Raw genomic sequence first — 11140 nt, forward strand, 5'->3', positions numbered from 1 at the left:
CCTGAGGTAAAGAAAATTATACAGTTCTACATACGTTTTTTACATCATTAATTTGTATACTTATTACATCTAGATGGTTTGTGCTGATGCTACTTATAAACTGATCGATTTGAAAATCCCATTATATATCCTGCTAGTCGAAGACGGTAACGGACAGAGTGAAATAGCCGCACTCGGCCTATAAGTGAACGAAGAGAAGGAGACACTATCATGGTTCTTTAAGAAATTTATAGAACATAATCCTGCAAGTGTGAACATAAGAGTGTTTATTACGGACAAAAATATGAAAGAGCGGACTGTCCTAAAATCTCTATTTCCTGAATCCCACATGGTAATATGCTTATTTCGTACACTGCGGACATTTAACAGGGAAATAACTTGTGACAAATTGGGAATCACAACCAATCAGCGAGATATGTGTAAGCAGGTATTTGAGGAACTATGCTACTGTAAAAATGAAATGGAGTATACAAAGATATATACAGAGTTCATTAACTCTGAGTTAACTCCGCATCAAGTTGTAGCCTACTTCAATAAAAATTGGCACAACATCGGAGAACAATGGGTAACTGGTCTAACGTGTCAGAGTGGCAACTTCCTAAACTCTACAAACAATAGATTAGAATGTTTTAATTCCAAACTCAAACTGTGATACCTGTTTATTCTAATCTGCCAGTTTTTTAAAAAGCTTTTTATTATTTTAAAATGTATTCGGTCAGAAAGGGATCACAGTTCAATGAAAATAGTTCAAAAGAGACCGACAATAAAATTTCGGAACATGGATAATACATGGATAGTTGTATTATAAACTTCTAACTCCATATGCGTTTAGTTTTATAAAAAATAATCTTTTTAGCCTGGAAAATGATGTACTAGAAGATACTACACTTGTTTCATGTGCGTGTAGTTTTTTCAATTCTATGCGATTGCCATGTAGGCATATCTTCAATAAAAGAAGACAAACTAATAACCCTGTATTCGTTGAAAATCTATGTGATGTAAGGTGGACGAGGGATTATTATATAAACAGTCAACGAATATTAAATAACCCTCTTGAACACACTAATTCTAAAACAGAAATTGAAATTCAACAACCAAAAAAAAAGCCAAATAACTTTGACAGCTCATGAAAAGTATCGACAAGCATCAATTGAAGGAGCAAAATTGGCAGAACTTCTGTCAGGTAATTCCCAGTTCAGTTTTCAAAGAAGAATATGTCAGCTTCAACAAATAGTTTGTCTTTGGAGCCAAAACAAAGATTTTTTGGTTGAAGAAATTCTATTGGAAAATTCTGCAGGTAATCATCTAAGAATGTATGATTAAAATGATATAAAATGTTATACCATCCGTGGAAAGTATATGTGATATTGTGGATCGAGCAGTGGAAACAGTTGTAACTATAGCTCATGACATACAAGCTGTAGAAACAGAATGTGTCATTTCTGCAGGTATTCAACTATCTAACAATAATTGATTAAAACATAATTGATATTTAATTTTAAAATGTTATGATTAGCAAATGTTATACCGTCCGTGGAAAGTGTATGTGATATAACGTTATCCGATGTCAAATTGCCAACAAAAGTGAAATGCCCCGGTAGACCGAAATGAGCCACTTTAACATCAATAGGTCTTCCTAAAAACGAGGCAATAGTAAACCAATTGCATTTGCGTAGAAACATTCTACAGTGAAAGAGAATATAATAATGGAATGGCTTACCAAAAAGAAATTAGTTTATAAAGTTAGAAAAGCCGAATATATCATTCAGGATAATGATATCGAATGTCGCCACGAAATTATTAGCAATTGTATTATGGAAGTTGACGTTGATATCCATACCATACGACCTTACTGCACCAAAGGTGCATGGAAAGCGATATTAAATGTGATGAAGACCAAAAAAAAAATATGACTTGGATATGCCCTGAATGTAACCATGACATTGGATCGGACTGTGTTCTGTGCGATTCTTGCCTAGTGTGGTATGATGCGTCTTGTGCTGGATTTAATATAAAAACTAAACGCAGATTGTATTGGTTTTGTAAAAATTGTAAAGCAATAAGTACAAACAATAAATAACTTCAATAAATCATAAATCTTACCTAAATCTTTGTCTTTCAAGTTTCTCAATATAGAATTAATTATTAATTATATTCAGTTTCAGTCTCATAGACGATAAGTATACAATATTAATCAATGATACTACCATAGACCTATAAACTTAGTTATAAACCGCGGTCGGTCGTTCCTTATCTTACCGACCATGGTCGGGCATATAGACACAACAATAAATGTTTAGGAATTAGATTTATATTTCGATTTACAGACATACGACACCACAACATGCTAAAGACATGTTACATCTCCATAATATATTAACATTAACGTACCTATATCAAAATTAATTTAATACTCCTACTTATAGTACTTACCTAGCTAATTGGTATCTGTTCTTTTTCTAACAAATTATTTAAATAAAAATTGTAGCAACTGTTTGTGACCAAGGAGGAACCAATCGAGCTGCAATAAATTATTTGATGTCTGAAACATGTAACAATTATGCAGAACGTAATATGGAGAAAACAAATTTAGGTTTTGAAATTGATGGCCAGGAAATCATACCAATTTTTGATCCTCCGCATTTGTTAAAATGTATAAGAAACAATAATTTCAAAATTATCACCGCTTCACATCTTCATAGAAGTTGTATATTGGAATAGTATGTATTGTACTTTTTATATGAAAAAGTCGTATTACAAATTACAAATTAAACTTAACAATTATATTATGTATTAACGTATTATTTAGATGATGAAACTAGCTGTAGTACTGAGGCTGGTCGTGCTATAGAAGTAAAAATTTGTGATGTGCCCAAAATTCTACAAAACAATAGCTGTACATATGAATTAAGAGGTATTGTAAATTACCGCAGTGGAAATAACAAGGTCGTCAATTGGTCATTATAATGCATATTGCAAACGCAGTGAAAACAGATGGGAAATTATGGATGACCTTAAACTTAAACCAACCCCGATAAAAGAAAATGCATATGTTTATTGTGAATATTTATTATATACAGTTTAACTCATATTATCTGTTTTCAGTATAATATATAAAAATAAAGTGTTTTTTTTTATAAGTTTTTTTAATATTTGTATAACAATTTTTATCATTACTCATCATTTTTTTATTTTACTTTATTACCCAATACTTTTGTTAATAGCTCTATTAAAAGATCATCATAATTGTTATTTATTTATTATTTAGGTAAATGGCGGAAACATTTATAAACGGCTTGTGATTTCCATTATTTCATTGTGTTATACCCCTGGGGTTGGCCAGACTGCTGCTCAGTAATAGTTGTCCTATGTTGTGACGGGCCGACGGAAAGGTTGACAGTAGTGAGCCGGACGTTGTCCGAGCTGTGGTTTCTGTTTGTTATATTGTATCGAATTGTGTTTAATAAAGTTGTTGTGCTATAGTAATTGCAAGTGTGGTTTTTATTTCATTGTTGTTGTGTATGCAACGCGAATGCGACCTAACGTTAAGAAGAAATGATAGTTAACAATTGCATTTAAATAAGCTATGCAGTATATGTATTATTATTTCAAAAACATAACTGTAGGTAAACAATAACAATTTTAAAGTAGATTCGCAATAGTTTAGAAATTCACAGAAAATCAATTATAGGTACTAATATATGATATATAAACGTACAAAAATATAGTTATCAGGAGTGAAATTTACATACAGTTATAGTCTGCAGTACCATAGGGCAAGATACATGTATCAAATATAGAATAATTGCATATTGTATCGTGATACAAAAATTAATGTTTCATGATACATTTTATTCTAGGTATCATAATATATGTATATTATTTTACTAAAAGATACAAGGTACTTTTATGGTAAAAATGTATATTGAATTGTGTTAGAATTTATTAGTTATAAAGCCCTCAATTTTCAGGACATTCAAAACTTAAAAAACATTTAAGATTTTTCTCTTTGTTATACTTAAAATAATCTAAAAACATGTAAAAAATTGAGGATCCTGTATGACCATATACCTATTTTCTCATACAGATAAGAATTGGGCTAATATTTTCGTTCTGATAAAATAAGACTTCACTACTAGCAAGATATGAAATTACCTGTGTAAGTCTCTCTACTTTAACTTTACTATAGATAAACAATAATATTATAGTACTTAAGTAGGTAAGGTATACACTGTAATGTATACCATTCACACTGTTAAGAAATTTTAGTCTATATTTTCTTCTCAGCTCAGAAAAAAACATCAATGTGAGAATGAACTTGAATTAGTCACTTATTATAATGAAGATAACAAATTATACCATTGATTAAATAATTATTCAAAATATTATACTATAGTCTGCGTTTATTCAATAGAAATTACATTTTTGGTATTTTCTATATTTAATATTTAAAAAGATCTATATTTAATGAAAAACATCCAATTTGAATAAAATATATAACTTTTTTATTCTATTTAAATTGTTTTATTCTAATTAAATTAATTTTGTTTGATAAAAAATCTAATTCGAATAAAACCATCTAAATATAATAAAAAATATTCTTAATTGAATAAAAAGGGCTAGATAAAAATAAATCTAAAATTAATAAGAAATATTATTAATTGGTTAAGCATAAAAGTTAAATAAAAGTCCAAATTTAATAAAAGATCTGAATTAATAAATAATCTAAAATGAATAAAAAGATTCTTAATTGAAAAAAAAAAGCCTAGGTTTACCTAAGTTGGCTCATATTTTCTTTATTTTTGTCACGTACTTGAAAATATATACTTTCAATTTTAAAATCTAACTTGCTAATTCTTGATAATTATTTGCTCAATATTAATATGGGTTAGATTGGTTCGAGAGAAATTGGGTCGCTAAACTCCTAAACTGATGACATTTTGTCTGTGGGTTTGTGTAGGTCCCTGAATGGTTTAGATTGACAATAAGTTGGACTACTTTTAAATGTGTGATATATATGTAGTTAAGTTTATTGCACCTACTACCTACTCTATAATATCAAGTGCCTATAAGGTTATATAATAATAAATTGTATCTATTGTATCCATTGGTGCAAAGACCATTTGAGATTTGGGGGGGGGGATATTGAATATAATTGAAAACACTTTAGGTAATGTATGTGGGTTGACATTTTTCGAGCTTAGCCCTAAAGCCTCCTTTTTGCTCATATGATTCTTTCTAACAATACATCTATAAATGGATAGGAATGTATTAATTATTATTTATCATAGGTATCTTTAAGTAGGTAAGTGTCTTAACTAAATACACATGGGCATGGGTTAATAATTTTCTAACACTCACAAATCATAAGAACTAAAATAAAAACAATTTTTCTGATCAACGTATGTTTTCATTTTCAAAGCACATAGAAAAGATGGACAGCACCTCCAGGATTGGTATTACCTCTATAGTGTTGGGTCGTAGGTACAATGGTTGAGTTGTAAATATTTTTTTAATACTCGCCAATCACGCAAACTCAAAGAAATAACTAATTTCTTAACTATCGTTTTTGAAAACAAGCATACAAATTCGTACGTCTCGCATACTAAATGATGGGACCGAAAAAAACACACTATTGCCATCGGTTCTATTTGGTGGGGGGGGGGGGGATGCTGGAGAAATGCCCAAATGTTAGGAACGACATTTGTACTTGGACGGGAGGTCGTACGAATTTCGAAAAGGGTCATACAAATTCGTACGTCTCGCATACTAAATGATGGGACCGAAAAAAACCTCGTGAAGCCACTGGTTCTTGTGGGGAGTGCTGGGGAAACGTTTCTCCAGCACCGCCCCGGTTTTTTGTTTGTGGGACGAAAACTAAACTCGTACAAATTTTAAAAATGGTCATACTAATTCATACTAATTGCATACTAAATATTAGCACAAAAAAAATATGAAAATCGTATGGGTGGGGAGGGTGCTGGGGTAACGTACGTACAATAAAAGTACACAGAGATGAAGTGTATAATTATTTATGATTAAGAAACTAAATTTGATTTGAAATTATTATCAAAAATTAAAAATGTTAATGTATAAAATTGTTTTTAATGTGAAGATAAATACAATATTCTGTTGTATCTTCAATTTGTATAATTTATTTTTATATGAAAAAAATGTGTTCGTATAATCAAATGTATTAATTATTATTTATTATCATGTCATTATAAATATTTCTTTTAAAATTGAAATTATTATCAAAAACTAAAAATATTATTAATCTTAAAACAATTTTTTTTTGTTTCGATTTGTCAATATTTTTTGTTTCGATTTTTATAATTTAATTAATATACTAATATATTGTATTCATAGTTATTATCATGCTATTTGTTGTGTAATTACAAAATTATAAATAAAATATTTCAAATGATCAATCGTAGTTTTATTATAATTATTATGTTAGCATTAGGTAAGAAGAAAATAACGGTATGACCAGTAAGAACAAACATACCTTATGTCCTTATGTAGTTAGGTATTTAATAATATAAATATATAATAATTAAAATAAGTATGCAATGTACAAATTACTAATTATCGATATAACTCCATTATATACTATAGATTAAAAAAACAATCGATTATTGTTGCGAAAGAGATGCACTCGCTGCGCTAGTGTTCCTATTCTTCATGGTATCAGAATAAACTATCAAGTTGGCTAAAACTATCAAATATTTTCATATGGATCAATTTCGTTTTAGAGATGGGCAAAATTTTTCAAACATCGAAACTTAAAACTTCGATGTAGTCGATACATCGGATTTTCTAAATCATAGATTTATTTTTGTAAATGATAAATTGTATATTCATACTTGTGTTGTCTGTATCAGATGAACTTTCACTGGAGCTCAAGGTCTGTGTATGTTTGATCTCGTTAGATATGTACCTCAGCATATTAGATAATGCAAGGGGGTCTTTAAAATAAAGTTTTTTAAAACGTGAGTCCAAAATAGTTGCCATACCCAAAAGGGAACAACTTTCTACTGTACTGAAATATTTATCACATTGTAAAATAATGGCAGCTTTTAGCTGAAGTCCCATTTCTTGTTTTGGTTTGAATTCACTAACATTTTTCTGCAGTATATACACCATTGGAATCACCATACTTGTCGTTACATATTTTTGGGCACAAAGTTCCTTTGTAGCAGCTTCTACTGGTCTGAATATATCGATTATATCTGATATATCTTGTATTTCTTTTGCCGATACCATTTCTGGAGCAGAAACATGCCTATGAACAATGTCATTAACAATTTGTTTTAAACATATAAACCTCTCCAACATATAAAATGTGCTATTCCAGCGAGTAGGTACTTCTTGAAGCAGTTTTCCATTACCCTTAGCCTTTCGTCCAGTTCGAAAACGCCCAACAGACCTGAATTTATTGTATAGTTCTCCACAAAATGTATGGTAATGCCAATATGACTCCTTGTCTGTATATCTGTCCATATATCGGTAGTCAATGCAAAGTGTTGAGAATTTTTTAATTTGTCAATAAACATATTTTTCATTGAATCATACAATAAAACTATTCTACAAGAGATTTCCCTCAGACTCGGAATTTTAAAATTTGGTGAAACTACGTTCATCAAATGAACAAAGCCTTTATCTTCAACAATGCTAAGTGGTTGATTATCTTTGCACACCATGTACATTATTGCACGGGTAATTTTTTCAGATTTTTGACCGCCTTCTTTGAAAGAACTTAAAAATGCAAATGATTCATCTATTGTTTTTTGTCTTTTAAATGAGCTCATAAATGTAATTTGGGTCGTATTTTTCATAATTTCCTTATCACTGTTTTCAGTTGATTCGTCAATATTAGTATTAGAAGTAGAAGGTCCTGGCACTCCTGGGTCGTCTGGGTTGGTTTCATGTTGTTCTTCCGATTCAGTACGTTCCACAGAACATACTTTTGTGTTTGATTTTTCATTATTTAGCTTGGAAAAAATATTGCCATGTACATTTTTTAAATGACCATTCAAATTACTAGTGTTACCTAAAAAAAAAAATAATTAAGTTAAATGTTAGATAAAATGTACATTTTTTTTGAGAGCTATAGTTTATTAATTGTGTATTTAAATATTTGCTTTCAAATAGTATTGTACCAAATAATTTTATGTTTTGACTTTGATAGTAATAATATCCATACAAATATAATTATAGCTATGGTACCTAACCACATCACAGAAAAAAAAATTGTTGGTTTAGTTAAAATTACTATATATAAATGTTATATAAAATACTGCGAATAGGTACTCTACCTGATGTTTTGAGTGTCTTTTGACATATATTACATACTGCGGACTTATTGTCTTTTTTGTCAAAAAACTTCCATACATCGCTTCGACTCATTTTGATTGGCAATTATGGCACGCAAAAATCCGATGTTTAGTGTTTACTCAGTACTCAGTAGTCAGTTTAGTCAGTGGTCAGTTAACAGTTAACACTTTACACTTTACTACTTTAGTACATTACACTGTTCAATATAACGAGAAATAATAGTGACTATTGTCTATTACAGTATTACAGTTTACAGCGTTTACGGCGTTTACAGCGTTTACAGTGACTTGACACTTTACGGCGTTTAGTCGTTTAGTGTTTACGCAGATAAGACCATAACGATGTTATCGAGACCCGGTTGGCGGTTAGCCGTTAGGTTAGGTTACGAGACCCGAGACTACGAGAGAGCTGATATGAGATTATAAAAACAGTGTGGCGCAAAATACAATAAACATGAAAACATGTGTGATAACTTTTGCTACGAGAAAAATTTACAAAAATTTCAAAACATCGATATTGTCTTCGATGTATCAATGACTAAACATCGATGTTTTTTGCCCACCTCTATTTCCTTTAAAATGGTATCGTAATTTTGATCAGGCCCTGCAGATGCTTTAATTTTTGATCGAATTGATGGCCGACTAAAGAGACAACGTCGTCTTTTTCGACAAAGTGATGTTTTTTAATATATCGTTTTGTAAATAAACCCGGACTCTTTGTTGTGATATGTTTATTAAATAATGTGTTAGGTGCCCTTTCAGAATCCAAACAATGATGCAGTTTGAAATAATAATACTATTCAGAGTAATCAAATGTGTTTTTAATAATTAGAACAGTTTAATTATGTATAGTCGAGCCAACGAGAGAGTACTATTGGGCGGCAACCAAAACTCGTCCGTTCTCGCGCATTCCCACCACTAAAACTCCCAAACTTCTGGCCGCCGACACCGATGTCGCCACCATCGCTGACGCTGCTGCCACCACCGTCGTCGCTTAGTGAGTGTGGGTATTTACGGCGGCAACTAGATGGTAGAGTGGGAGAAATTTGGGTACGAAACCGCGGAGCTCGATCATTTGGATGCGCGAAGGAATAGTACTCTCTCGTTGGCTTTAGTATAGATATAGTAGTAATGTAGAATATAATATGATTCCGTGGTAGTAGCGGTGTAGCGGTGTATAATGGCTGGTGGCGTGAAGTGACGTGGGTCTTGCTGGTCCAGGTACATCTGATCAGGCTGTGCACCTGTCTCCCTTATATATGCTGTCAACTCCTTTGATCTGGTCAGTATACGGAACTCGCAGGCGCCTTGGGTGTGGTCCTAAAAGTTGTTGTTGTTGTAATGAAGAAACCGCTGCTTCGTGTTCATAGCAATCTATGATCACTTATAGATAAGATTGCTAAATGCTTTTACAAGGAGAACCAAATAGTATGGTTCGAATAAGTAAAAGCGGTTTATACTACCTTCAGTTATACTTAATACATATTAATACATGCCCATTACAATATCACAAAATATTTACTACTTCGACCGTTGAAACGTGCCGAGGAAGTTGCTTATGTATTATCAGACATTTTCACTACTTTCGGAGCACCACAAATCTTACAGTTGGATGATGGCCGTGAATTTGCAAATCAGGTTATAACTGAACTATGTGCAAAGTGGCCAGAACTTAAAATAGTTCATGGTAAACCTCGTCACTCACAGAGCCAAGGTTCAGTCGAACAAGCTAATCAGAGCACTAAAAATATCCTGCTAACTTGGTTGAAAGATAACAGTACTAAAAAATGAAGTTAGAGGATTAAATATGTCCAGTTTATGAAAAACCGTTCATTGCACTCGGCCATAAAATGTTCAGCTTATGAAGCTATGTTCGGTACAAAAGCTAAAATTGGATTAAAAAGTACACTTCTGCCAATAAATATAATTAATAATTTAAGAACTGAAGAAGACTATTTCTACTACTTCTAACAGTAACGATAACATCGAAAGCAATGAAGGTACCTATACCTATACAAATATTTTTAAATTATAATTTTAGATTATGAAATTTCTCCATTTCTCCAATAGGTTGGATATGTTATCAGGTATTGGTTTAATTTTAGCTTTAAGTAATTTAAGAACTGAAATAGACCTCGATATCACTCTGAACTCTATTTCCACTACATTGAAAACAATGAAGGTATTTACCTATAATATAATAATATTTTTTAACTATAATCTGTTTAAATTTAATTAATTTTAGATTTTCGTAAGTAATTACGTGTTAGTTTTATTTTGGCTGTACCTTTAAGACTAAAATCCATTCGTGAAAATAGAATTCAATCACTTAAAAATTGAAATGTTCAAGCCATAAAAATAAGCAAGCTTATGAGTATCATTTTCGTCCCGACGAAGTTGGTCAGTAACAGTTAAGATTCTAGATGTCGATAGGGCTCGTAGTGATTTTAGAAACATTATTGGAGTTATTCTTTTGGGTACCTACAAATATTTTATTTTGTACATAAGTAATTTAGTGTTTAAGTTTGTGTTTATTATTAATGAGAAGTGTTTTAAGCATTGGTAACCGAAAATTCAGCTGCAGCTGTTTAAAATTGGTACATGATTCTTTTAATAGTGGCAAATGTGTATTTTCAATTAAATTAAACAAATAATACAAAATACAAAGGATAATAAATGTTCGTTATGTATAAATATATGGTACCTAATGAAAAAAAAAATAATAAGTTCTATATAATCACCAATTTTGAACCATTTCTTAATTTAACTGCTGCGTGTCTACCAGGTTTAAGGCTTAAACCAGT

The sequence above is a fragment of the Acyrthosiphon pisum genome, chromosome X, assembly GCF_005508785.2.
Source record: "Acyrthosiphon pisum isolate AL4f chromosome X, pea_aphid_22Mar2018_4r6ur, whole genome shotgun sequence".
NCBI classification, from domain to species: Eukaryota; Metazoa; Arthropoda; class Insecta; order Hemiptera; family Aphididae; genus Acyrthosiphon; species Acyrthosiphon pisum.